Source organism: Peromyscus eremicus, chromosome 9 (genome assembly GCF_949786415.1).
Source record: "Peromyscus eremicus chromosome 9, PerEre_H2_v1, whole genome shotgun sequence".
In the NCBI taxonomy this organism is placed as follows: domain Eukaryota; kingdom Metazoa; phylum Chordata; class Mammalia; order Rodentia; family Cricetidae; genus Peromyscus; species Peromyscus eremicus.
The window spans coordinates 81,252,683-81,266,247 of NC_081425.1; positions in this window are offsets into that span (position 1 = coordinate 81,252,683).

Sequence of the window (13,565 nt, forward strand, 5' to 3'; positions counted from 1 at the left end):
TACCCAATAGCCATTTGTTTCTGACTCCAGTCCCTGGAAGATAAGTTCCCAGGAACCCTGACTCAATGACCCCCCAACCCAAAATGTACAGCCATGACCATCTACTTCTTATGATATGGCTAACTGCTTTTTTTGCTTCTGTAACTTGCTTACACAGATACCCAAAGATGATTGTGAGTTGCCTTAACCAGCTAACTTGGCAGAACAGAGTAGTTTTTGCTTGCTTGCCCAGTTGTTGAAGGTCTCTGTGTGGTTTTCTCTTTTAAAAATCTTTTCCCATAGCCTTCTTTCACTGTCTTCTCAAATTTGGCTCAGAGATCATTGGTCCTGCTAGCATCTAATTAAAAAAAAAAAAAAACTTGTTTCTAATTGGATTGTGTCTGTGGTGCTTTACCAGGAGTCATAAACTCTATAACTCATTGTTAACCTAGCCTGTCTCAGTATTCATAGAAAGCTCCCCAAAAACTGATGGTTAAACCAGGCAAATCATTGGTCCAAGCTGCCATGAAGTTTTCTACAACTGGGATCAGAAAAAGAAAAGGTGGGGATGGAGGTGAAGGGTGGGGTAAACAGCATTGGAGACTCTTGACCACCATGCAGACAGAACCTGATAGATCAGGTCTTTTCCATTCAAGGAGCTGATCCCAACCCAAGGATGTGCTTCTGTTGTGAAGCTCAGAGTAGAGAGAGGCCTGGTCCCGGATCCTGTGTGACTCGCAAGAGGAACCATTGAACCATTAGAAGGCTAGACAGATGTGCCCACAGTCTTTCTGCCATAGATCCTCTCTTCCTGAAGGACAATAATGAGCCCCACCTCCAGGCTCCTGTCTCGCCCATCTATCTTGAAGAATCACATACAATCTTGACAGTGAGTGGAAAAGCACCATGTCACCTCCCTTATAGATCCTGAACACCAAATTTTGGCTCTCTTATCCTCTCCAGGGCCCCAATTAAAACATAAGGCCACTGCTCAAGGACTCTCAGGACAAACCCTGGAGCACCATTTCTCTCCGTATCTTACCTGCTTCCAGGGAAACCTCCACTCTAGTCATTCCTTTTTGAAGTTTGAGAGACATCAACTAGAAGCCAAAGTCCCACTCCCTCCCTCAAATGACCTTTGCCTCAAAGATAAATGAGCTAGTGGGAAGGATGAGGGAGCCGTGGGCTGAGCCAACTAGCTTCTCTAGGCCAGTTTGTCACTAAAAAGAAAGGGACAACCCTGGGTGTGCTGATTTAATATCAGGCTTCAACCCCACAGCCGGTTAGGTGTCTGGGTTTAGGTACAGATCTTGCCTGGGATCCCAAAAGATAATTTGCTGGATGTTGGACAAGCATCACTAGTGAGAGGCGCTGTGATGAGAGGATCAGCCTGTTCAGCAAAGAGACTCGGGGGACTTGATATTTGCCCTCTCTGCCCAATGTCTTTGGTCCTGCAGGCTTTTACTCTATAGTATATTCGTTCCCTATCCTAGCTTGTTTTCTATAGCTGTGATAAAACACTATGGCCAGGGGTTATTTCATCACACAATTCTCAAGTCACATCCGTGACTGAGGGAAGAAGTCAGGGCAGGAACTCAGGACAGTACCCTGGAGGCAGGGGAATGGAAGTAGGGTCCATGGAAGTGTGGTGCTTACTGGCTTGCACCTCATAGCTTCCTCCGTCTGTTTTCTTATAGCACTGCCCACAATGGGCTGGGGCCTCCCACGTCAAACATTAATTTAAAAAGTTCCCCCACAGAGCCGGGCGGTGGTGGTGCACGCCTTTAATCCCAGCACTTGGGAGGCAGAGCCAGGCGGATCTCTGTGAGTTCGAGGCCAGCCTGGGCTACCAAGTGAGTCCCAGGAAAGGCGCAAAGCTACACAGAAAAACCCTGTCTCGAAAAACCAAAAAAAAAAAAAAAAAAGTTCCCCCACAGACTCGCCTACAGGACATATGACTATAGCCATTGTCTCAGTTGAGGTTCCCTCTTCCCAAATGACTCTAGCTTGCATCAAATTGACAAAAAAAAAAAAAATCTAATCAGTATGGTCCCCTTTGATATGGCAACCTTACTGCCCACTCTTCCTTCTGCTCCATCATGCCTTGAGTACCCTTGCTTTTACATTCGGTAAAAGGGCCCACATCCAGTGCTGTGACATGGACAGACTAAGAAAAAAACATTTCGATACCACTTCCACCTGAGTTCTCACAGGGGGAGGTTTTGTTTCCTATGCTTACATTTTCTTTGCTAGATTGCAGGCTCTTGAAGCCAAGATACAAATGGTAAAATTACAAAGAGGCTCTCCAAAGCCAAGCAGCCTGATAGGCCAAGCAGCCTGATAGGTAGCTCCCCTTTGACATCTCTAATGGGACATTCATCCTAAGCTCTGTTTTGATTACATCCTAGCTAGACTGAGACATGCCTATGGACTAAGAGATAATAAGTTTGAAAGAAAGGGCAGAGGGAAACTGAGGGGAATGTTGAAGGCTCAACCCACGAGGAAGCTAAGATTCCCTCATCCAATCATTAAAAACTGATTAACTACTCTGACATGTGAGGCTTCATATTTACTCCAGAGATTTTTTTTTTTTAATGGATGGTGGGTCCTGTACAGGCAAATGAGAATTAACCAGGTGAAAATGCAGGGATAATCAATTAAGGCCAACTGAAACTACAAATGAAAACAGCAGGGGCCTGGCTCTTGAGATATGGATATTTCCAACACTCAGTAAGGGTCCCCCAGGGAGATGTATTAGGCCACACTAAGAGTAATCTCCTCCAGAAATGGACCCAGAACTGGAGGGAGTGCCCCTAGTTCCATCTCCTCTCAATTTTTAAAATTGCATATGTATGGGTGTTTTGCCTGATTGTATGTCTGTGCACTCTGTGGGTGTCCAGTGATGGAGGAGGCCAGAGGAGGGTGTCCAGTTCCATGGAACTAGAGTTATAGATAGTTGTGGTGCTGGGAATCAAACCAGTGTCCTCTGCTTTTAGCCAATGCTCTTAACTGCTGAGCCATCTCTCCAGCCCTGTCCCCTCATTTCCTTTTACAGATGGATTCCAATGCCTCAAAAATTGAACCTAACATACCCTTTTCTTACACCCTAAAGAACGTAAGTTTGACCCAGGATGGGACCTTAAAAGAAAAGTCCTGACATTTCTTTTTTCTCTGCCCCTGAGCCTGATCTAAATTTGGAGGCAAAAAAAAAAAAAAAAAAAAAAAGGAAAATGGCCTTCAGAGGGAGATATCAAATATTATCCATCCTAAAACTTGATCTGTTTATAGGAGGGAGGGAGGGAGGGTATTAGTGGAACTTACCGGGTCTCCAGCCTCTACTTAAAGGCACATGTTGATTATGGTTACCAGTTTCCAAATAAACAAGTGTAGCCAGGGGGTAGGCACAGGTAAAGGCATATACCTCTATTAGCTTGTTCCTTCTTGATTATGGGAGTCATCCATACCCGTGACCTGATATGATGTGCAGGTATCAAAACACAACCTTCTCAAATCAAGTGTTCCCTCCCTGAGAGCACCCTTAGGCAGGTAGGGAGATCATTATTGACCTTTGTCAATCTCTGTTTCCAACCACGATCCAACAAATACTAGGACACATCTAGACACATCTTTACTGACCCTTTTTCTTCTTTCTTTAAAACAGCCCTCTCTCTCTATGTAGCCGTGGCTGGACCAGAACTCATTATGTAGACCAGGCTGGGCTTAAATTCACAGACATCCACCTGCCGCTTTTTTTTTCCAGACAATATATTATGATCATAGCTTCCCCCGACTCCCCTAATTACCTAACTCCATGACCTTTTTTTTTTTTTCTCTCTCTCTCTTCAGGAAAACAAACAAACAAATAAAAAATAAGCAAGCAAACAAAAAACAGATAAAGAAAAAGAAAAGCACAAGAAACACATTAAAACAAACCCCATAAAAACACAAAATCAGAAACTATAATATACAAGCAAAAGCCCAGTAAGACAAAAAAAGAAATGCTCAAACAGAGCAACATAAGATAAAAAGTTTTCAAAAGTACCACTCAGGTAATTCTGTGCTGCCCTGGGCATGGGGCCTACCTTTAAGTGTGATTAATATATCCAGTGAGACTCCATTGGAGAAAACGAATTTTTCCTTTGCAAGTGAATGTCAGTTGGAGATAGCTTCGTGGTTAGGGATGGGAGTTTGTGTCCACTTCCGCCGCTCAGCACTGAGACCCCATCTGGCTTGAACTCATGCAGGCACTGTACGTACAGTCACAGTCTCAATGAGTTCCTATGTGCATCAGTCCTGCTGTGTCTGGAAGACACTGTCTCCCTGGTGTTGTCCATCCCCTCTGGCTCTTACAATCTTTCTGCGTCATCTTCTACATAGCTCCCTGAGCTCTGGGGGCGGGGTCGGGGGTGGGGGTTGGTGTTGACATCCCATTTAGAACTGAATGTTCCAAAATCTCTCACTCCCTGCACACTGTCCAGTTGTGAGTCTCTGTATTTGCTCCCATCCACTGAAGAGTAAGCTTCTCTGATGATGGCTGAGTGAGGCACTGATCTGTGGGTATAGCAGAATATTGTCAGGAGTCACTTCATTGTTTGGTGCCTTTAGCAGAACAATAGTATTTGGTTTTTCCCTAGGCCCATGACCTGTCTAGTCTCAGGTTCTTAGCCACCCAAACAATGTTAGGTGTCAGATGTCGGGTGGCTGGCATGGGCTCCATTTCTTGCAGTGGGCCTTATATCCAATCAGAGAGTGGCTGGTTACTCCCACAACACTTGAGCCACAGTTGCACTTGACAGCATGTGCTGGCTAACACTGGCTTAGAAAATGTGAGCAGTAGAAAAGAAATGTACTGTCTTTTCTATCAAAGGATTACACAAGACGAAGTTTCATTTTAAAGAATTGTAAAGAAGCCATTTGGCAGAAATTAAAATTTCTTCAGCGTCAGCATTCCTTGAAATCCAAATACGTGCTCAAGGTTGCACTTGGGACTAAAAATTGCATTCTGCTTATCAGCTGGCCTCTTTAAGCCAGCCAATCACATAAGAAAATGAGGCTGACCTCTGAAGACTCAGAGCTAGGACCCCTTTGGACTTGGAATAAAAACCCAGCAGGGCTTCTGCTGGTTGTGCTTCCTTGCTTCCTTGGTTTGGCGTGGCACCCTTTGGCAGAAGTAAAACTTTTTTGTCTTACCCAAATACTTGGGGTTGTGTGACCATTTTCTTGAGATTGCAGACCCATTTCTTACAGAGGACAAAAATGTATGTGTAATTGGGATTTATTTAAATGTGTTTGGCTTTTGCTCACGCTTTACCTAAAATGTTACACGGAAATTAGAAGTACCACATTGGTGTAACTTATCTTCTAGGTGTTCAATAACCTGGAGGCCTATGTTAATATAGTCAGAGGGACAAAAGGGGGCTATATTTTGCCCTGGCCCTCTAAGGTCAAGTAGATAATAGAGGGTTATAAGTCATGTGGCTAAAAGAGGCCTACTGCTCCCTAGACCAAAATGACCCCTGAGGACCTCAACCAGACTTAATGAAAAATAGTTAATTTTAGACATCAATGTGCTCTTGAATACCCAGCATGAAAGTATAATCAAAAAGACTTCTTTTACTTTTACAAAATGATGTGTATGTATCTGTGCGATTGTTTGTGTACATGAGTACAGGTGCCTGTCGAGACCAGAGGTATCAGATACTCTCTGGAGCTGGAGTTACAGGCAGTTGTGAGCCACCCCTCCATGAGTTCTGGCAATCAAACTTGGGTCTTCATCAAGAGCAGTGTGGGATTCTAACGGCTCTGTGATACCTCTTCAGCCCCAGTCATGAGGCCTTCTTAAGAGGCACTTACCAGATCCCCATTCCTCATGGGTCCTACTCTTGCCTCTTGCCTTAACCCACTTCAGAAACATGTCCCCACCTCAGGACAAATGAAGAAAAATTAAAAAATAGGACAGCAAAGCTTATTATTATTATTATTACCCAGCTAGCCTAATTCCCAAAGATTCTCTCTTAAGATTTGCTTGGGAATCTTGGAGAAGATGATCACAGCTTCTCTCTTTCCTGCCTTAGCAGGATTGGACTCTTGAGTCTATCACACTTACATAAAAACCCTGGAATCCTGGGACCACTGAGAAAGCCACCAAGGAGAAAGAGAAAAATCACTGGCTTTTGTGTGTCCTAGAGGCCACTCAAGGGCCTAACGGTGTTTTCCATGCTATAAAGGGGTAGAAGGGAGTTTTAACTGGGGAGAGGAGAGGAAAGTTAAAACAGGAGAAGGAGCAAGGAGAGACATAATACTAAAGATGTTTGAAACCTTAGTTTTTTATATTTACCTAAAATTATATATAAGTGTACATGTATACTTATGTGTGTGTATATACATACATAGCTTAAATGAAGTTACCCAATTGGGCTGACATGTTTCCCACAAGAGCCATAGACTATCTAACAGAAACCCCAGTACCAGGCACGGGGAACCTCTTTTCAAGGTGTTGGTTAAGGGAATCCCAGCATTTCCCCAGACAATACTGACTTGCGATTGTCCTAAGCTGCCTCCCCGAGGTTGAATGCAAGCGCCAATGAAGACAGTACTCAGGTAGGACACAGGACCCAAGCTGGCTCTGACCTTAGAGCTCCTTTCCTGTGATCCAGTTTTTACAGAACCAGAAGGTGCTGCCTGCGCAAGCTGCCAAAGGAGGGAAGCAATTGATAGTCCTGCCCAGTAGTAATGCTTGGGAGCAACAATGGCCAGTATGGCAAGGTGTCCCTAAAAGTACAATAGTGGCATTCATATCTTGGCAATAACCACACAAGTCTACTTGGTCTTAAGGCCTATTCAAAGGGAGGGAAATCATCCAATTACCCAAGGCTAGTGGGTATTAGAGGAGAACCTCCCACTGCCACTTTACTAGGCCAATATATTTCCTAACTGCATTCTAAAAGTTACCCTTATATCCATAAATAGGTGCAGCTCTCACCCTTTGCCAAAAAAGCTTCTCTTTGCAGAAAAAAAAAAAAAGACCATCACAGAAAACCACAACTGGTCATAACCCAGAGATAACTGAACTTGGGATGCTAGATCGGTCTCTAACACAACTCCTACACCTAAGGTTCAGGGAACATCCCAGAAGAGAGGGATAAAACATTGTAGGAGCCAGAAGACCAGGAAATCTGCTGTGAGATTGCATCTCCTAGCAATACAAGCAGGCTATACCAATGCAACCTTAATAATATGGCTGCCTAAACCAGATCTGAACGGTGGCCATACCAGTAGACGTGCTAACGTGGAAGGGTGGGATCTCACAGGGTCCTACCACTAGACAAAGAACTACAGGCAACTAGTGACTGCTGAAGGAGGGAGAACTAACCTCACCCAGGGACGAGCCCTCCAATTGGTTATCCAGTGCAAAGTGGTCAGTACTGATATAAACAAACAATACTAAGCTGACTCAGCAGGTTGTATTTATATATTTACGTATTTACATACACACATATAACAATAAAGAAAAAGAGGCTATCAATTTGAGAGAGAGTGAGGAGAGACACATGGGAGGGGTTGGAGAGAGGGGATATGAGAGGAAAGGGAAGGGGGGAAGTGACACATTTAATTTTTTAAAAAGGTTTATAACTGTTGTTCTATAAACACCCTCCCCCAGAGATGGAACTTTATGCCTGCTTCTCTGGCTGCTGCCATACAGTTGAGCATCACACTCTCCTTTTCTTCAGTTCCTCTGATGCAGCTTCTCTCATCTGTTTGAACCTACCATGTGGTGTCCTCTGTCACCTGGGATCTCCCTTATTACAGCCCGCTCCAGCTGTTCTGCTTTTGTTGGTATTTGGCTCCTCCTGCCTTCTTAACCATTTTTGCAAAAATTGTATCCAGAAGAACAGAGAGTATCAGGATGGAAATGGTCCTACATATGGAACCTCCACAAGCAGATCTTTTACCTGGGACCCGGGGATCTTCTCCCAACTCTACCTCCAGCTGTGGGCTCCCTTTTCAACATCTACCATGTTAACATGAAGTAGTAGAAACACAGAGAGATTCTAAAGTCAAGAAATGAAGCAGGTATCAGCTAGAGACTAAAGGGATGGGGCTATGTTCCCGTCACCTTACCCGAACATATGACAAACGATTCTGACCCTTCCGAGGGGACACAGACCCATGACCACACAAAGACACCAGCACTGGATGCTGTGGTGTTCCACCACAGTCCTGTCTTGTGCAAGCCCTGGGTCCTATCCCTGCCCCAAGGCAGAGAGTGGGCAGGGACAGACTGGACCTGTAAGGTCAAAACATCAACTCATCTACAACGGCAGAAACATCAGAATAGCATCAGATCTCTTTCAGAGACCCTAGAAGTCAATAGAGAACAGAACGGTGTATTTCAAGCCCCGCGAGTAAACAAATGCCAAACAAGACTGCTGTGCCCTGCAAAGCTTTTAAACTTTCAAGAGTAATGCAATGTTTCAAGACAAGCACAAACTAAAGCAGCTTTAGTACTGCAGAAGACACTTAAAGGGACACTGAGGCCATGTATAACAGCACAGGGGTGGCATGTGAGGGACGTGTGAACCAAGGAGAGCCAGAGAAAATGCTCCTGACACAGCAAGGACACTAAAAACTTATAGTGTACTACATTTTCAAAAACGCCATCTCAGGGCCATGGAGGTGGTGCACACCATTAATCCCAGCACTTGGAAGGTAGAGGCAGGTAGATTCCTGTGTGGTCGAGACCAGCTCTGTCTACACAGTGAGTTTCAGGTGACCTGGGGCTGCATAGTATAAAAAAAAATAAAAGAGAAAGAAGAAGAAAAAAAAATCCCATCTCAGGCTCAGGAGGGTTCAGTGTGTGTGAAGTGTCTGCTGTGCAAGTGTAATGACCCAAATCCGGATGGTCAGCACCCATACGAACTCCAGGCAGAGTCGTGGGCTTAGAACCCCAGAGCTTTGGGGATAGAGTCTGGCAGATCCCAGAAACTTACCAGCCATCCAGTCTAGTCAAAACGGTGAGCTCCATGTTTAGTGAGGGACTCTGTCTCAAAAAAATTAGAGGTGAGTAGTGATGGAGGAAAACACTTAGCCTCTGGCCTCCACACATGCATGCAAAGGAGAGTGCAACACACACAGACACACAGACAGACAGACAGACAGACACACACACACACACACACACGCATGCACGTAAACATGCCTGCACACACACATTACCACTGCCACCACTACCACCACCATCATCACACATGCAAGCAAAGGAAAGTGCAACACACACACACACACACACACACACACACACACACACACACTACCATCACAAATGACACTGTGTGTACTTCAAGGTCTTAAAAAAGAACACGTCAAATCTCAAAGCAAACCTACAACCAGCATTATATGTTTAATGGAGGAAAACAAAGTATTTCTTGTAAAATAAAAGAGATGAGAGTATTCCTCTTCCATTCTCATTCAACAGTGCTTGAACCCTTAGCTAGAGCAACAAAGGAAAATGTTATAAAAAGAATATTTTTAGGAAAGAATTCAAATCCCTATACTTAAAAGGTACTAAGGACTAAGGCTGGAGAGATGGCCAGAGTTTAACAACACTTGCTGCACAATAGAGCCAACCCTGTTAGCAGAGGTGTGGGTGAGCCAGCCCCGGAACTGTAAGCAAGGGAGACCTAGCCCTGCACCTTACCAGGAGAGCAGGGCCTGCACCTCACCAAGGCAGCACAATAAAGACAATCCTGTTAGCTGAGGTGTGGGTGAGCCAGCCCCAGAACTGTAAGCATGGGAGAGCTGTCCCCATCACCCATCTTCTGTCCCCCCACCCCAAGCCCATCAATGCCTGAGACAGATGGGAGATCTGGCCCTATAGTAGAATATTATTTTAAGGTGTGTTATTTTTGTTCATGTTGCATTTGTTTAGCTGTGTTATTGTGCCTGTCTAAATTACCTGATGGTCTAATAAAGAACTGGCAAATAGTAAGGCAGGAGAAAGGATGGGTGGGGCTGGCAGGAGAGAGAATATATAGGGGAGGAGAAGAAAAGAGATGGAGGAAAGAGGAGATCTAGCAGCCAAAGAAGGAGGAGGCCATCGGGTCAGCCACCCAGCTACACAGCAAGCCATGGAGTAAGAATTACAGAAGTAAGAGAATAGGAAAAGCCCAGAGGCAAAAGGTACATGGGGTTAATTTAAAGTTAAGGAAATAAGCCAAGTTAAGGCCGGGCATTCATAAGTAAGAATAAGCCTCCATGTGTGATTTATTTGTGAGCTGGGTGGCGAGTCCCCCACAAAAGAGTAAAATACCAACAACATGGCCCTGAGATCACAAGAGCAGGAAAGCTGTCCCTTACCCCCACCAGCTGCAACACAGACTCTGCACCTCACCTGGGCAACACAAGAGAGCTAACCCTGTGGGCAGAGGTGTGGGTGAGCCAGCCCCGAAGTAGTGAGCACAGGAGACCTAGCCCTGTACCTCACCAAGGCAGCACAATAAAGACAACCCTGTTAGTGGAGATCTGGGTGAGCCATCCCTGAAGTTGTGAGCATGGGAGAACTGACCCCATTATTTTTATTTATTTATTTATTTATTTACTCATTTATTTATTTATTTATTTATTTATTTATTTATTTATTTATTTATTTATTCGTTTTTCAAGACAGGGTTTCTCTGTGTAGTTTTGCACCTTTCCTGGAACTCGCTTTGTAGACCAGGCTGGCCTCAAACTCACAGAGATCCGCTTGCCTCTGCCTCCCGAGTGCTGGGATTAAAGGCGTGTGCCACCAATGCCCAGCCTGACCCCATTATTAATCTGTCTTGTGGCGGCATGGGCAGGGGATAGTTGCCCTCTCCCTCCCACCCCACCTCCTGCCCATCAATGCCTGAGGCAGGTGGGAGAACTGGCCCCGAGGAGGTCACAAGAGCAGAACTGTCCCTGCCCCCCATCAGCTGCAACATTTGGGAGAGCAGGCCCTGCACCTCACATGGGTAACACAACAGAGCTAATCCTGTCAGCAGAGGTGTGGGTGAGCCAGCCCCAAAGTTGTAAGCATGGGACATCTGTCCCCACTACTCATCTGTCATGCTATGATGTGGGTGGGAGAGAGATGCCCCTCCTTATCCCTCACCCCTTACCACTGGCAACAGACTAGCTCTCAGGAAAGTGGGCCCTGCTCGTTGCCTAGATAGCACAGCAGAGCTGGCCTGGTGGTCAGAGGTGAGGGTGACCCAGCCCTGATGCTGTGAGCAAGGGAGAGCTGTCCCATTACTCATCTGACATGTGGCAGCATGGGTAGAGGAGAGATGTCCTCCCTCCACCTCGCTGCTCATCAACACCTGAGACAGTTGGAGCTGGCCATGGAGCCATAAGACGAGGGCTGTCCCAGCCCCTCACTCATTGCTGAGAGGAGTGAATTAGCTGGAGCAATGCTGAAGAGCCCACCCTGGTGGTGAGGACAGGGGAGAACTGGCAAGCTGACCAACCCTGCAGCTGCCCAGGCCCAGAACCAGGGTTATGACTTGGCCTGCCCCAACATCCACCACATCTATGATCTGCTGGAGAACGTGAAGGGGCCTGACTGCAGACCCAAAGCTGCAGGATCTCCATGACACAGGACGACAACAACAGGATATCCAAGAAGAGTCCTCGTGAGGGTCCAACATCGATAGTGTAACAGAAACCAGAGGCCTCGAAGCAGACCAATGACTCTTTGCAATGAACAATTGCAAGTAAGATACATGGACAAAAGGATATACAGTGTGACTCACTGTGTCACATTGTAGCTTCTGTGATGAGATTTTTTATTTTTTCCCCCTTTTTTCTTTTCTTTTTTCTCTTAAATTTTGTTTTATTTTAGGGAGGGTGCAGGGGCAGAGGACAGATGTGAAGGGATGGGGAAATGAATGGGATCAAGATACATGATGTAAAAGACACATAGAATAAATAAAAAGAGAGAGAGAGAGAGAGAAAAGAACACTTGTTGCTCTTACAGTGGATCCAGGCTTGGCTCCCAGCATCCCCATGGTGGCTCACAACCATCTGTAACTCCACTTCCAGGGGACCTAAAGCCCTTTTCTGGCCTCTACAGGCCCTACATGCAGGTGGTGAACATGCATACATGCAGGTAAACACCCATACACATAAATCTTAGAAAAGAAAAAAAAAAAAACCTTAAAACACCACTAAAAACTCTTAGCAAAGCAGTAGGATACACAAAATAAATGAATAAAGATCAGTAGCCTTTTTAGACACCAATAAGAAACCTGCCAATGAAGAAATTAGAAAGAAAAAAATGCCATTCGCAGTATCTTCAAAAATAAGTGAATTAAGCAAAACTAGCTGTCTTAGCTAAAGTGGAGCATGGATTCCATGTGGCCCCTTTAAAATCCCAGTGACGTTTGCTCACAGAACTAGAAAAAAAAAAAGAATTCCAAAATCATATGGAAGCAAAACAATAAAACATAAATAAGTAGCAGTCTGGGTAGTCAAAGCCACGTTAAGCCGGAGGAGGGATGCTTGGGTTATCGTGGCACCCAGTCTAAAGTTACACCCGGAGCTATCGTAATACAAACAGCATGGCGATGGCATAAAAGCAGATGAGTGAAACAAGGTGGAGGGCCAAGGAATGAACCCGCACAGTTAGAGCCACAGAATCCTTAGCAAAGGAGTCAAAATACACTTCGGAGAAAAGCCTCTTCCACAGATAAATGGTGCTGGGGAAAACTGGACAGATGGTCTTAAAGGAAACACAGACAGCTCACAGAATGGGAGAAAATCTTCACCAGTCACACTTCAGACGAGGGGCTAATAACCAGAATTCTCAAAGAATTGAAGAAACGAAATACCAAGGGAATAGAACCATCAATCAACAAATGGGCAAGTGGACTGAAAAGAGAGTTTTCACAACAAGAAACACAGACGGCCAATAGTTTTTTTTTCCTCAATATTTTATTCAATATCCTTGGCCCTCAGAAAAAAATGCAAGTTAAAGCTAAGACAACACCTCACCCTAGTCGGAAGGCTGTCATCAAATGCAACACCCTGGAGAGGACGTGGCAAGGGAGCCTTAGTCACTGTCGGTGGGGGTGCAAATTAATACAGCCACTGTGGAAATTAACTTTTGAAAGTTAAAAACCATCTGACCCAACAGTTTCATTCCGGGGCGTATATCCAAAGGACCCCATGCCCTACCATAGAGATATTTATTATGCCCTACCATAGAGATATTTATTTGCATCCCCCTTGTTTATTGCTGCTTTATTCACTATAATAAATAATCGGAATCAATCTATTAACAGATGGAATCTGTCTAGTAACAGATGAAAATCTGAGATTTTACTTAAAAATGCAATCGCAAAATTTTCAGGGAAATAGATGGAGTTGGAACGCACAATATTAAGCAAGGTCACTCATTCTCAGGGGGAAACACATAGTCTCCTACGTAGAACCTAACAAATATACGTACATGTATGTAAATAAATGTATATATACATACAGTACAACATGTAGAAATGAGAACAAGGAAGGCCAAATGCAGATGGTGGACATGAGTTGCGATATAAAGCTAAGTGGGTTTCTAGTTC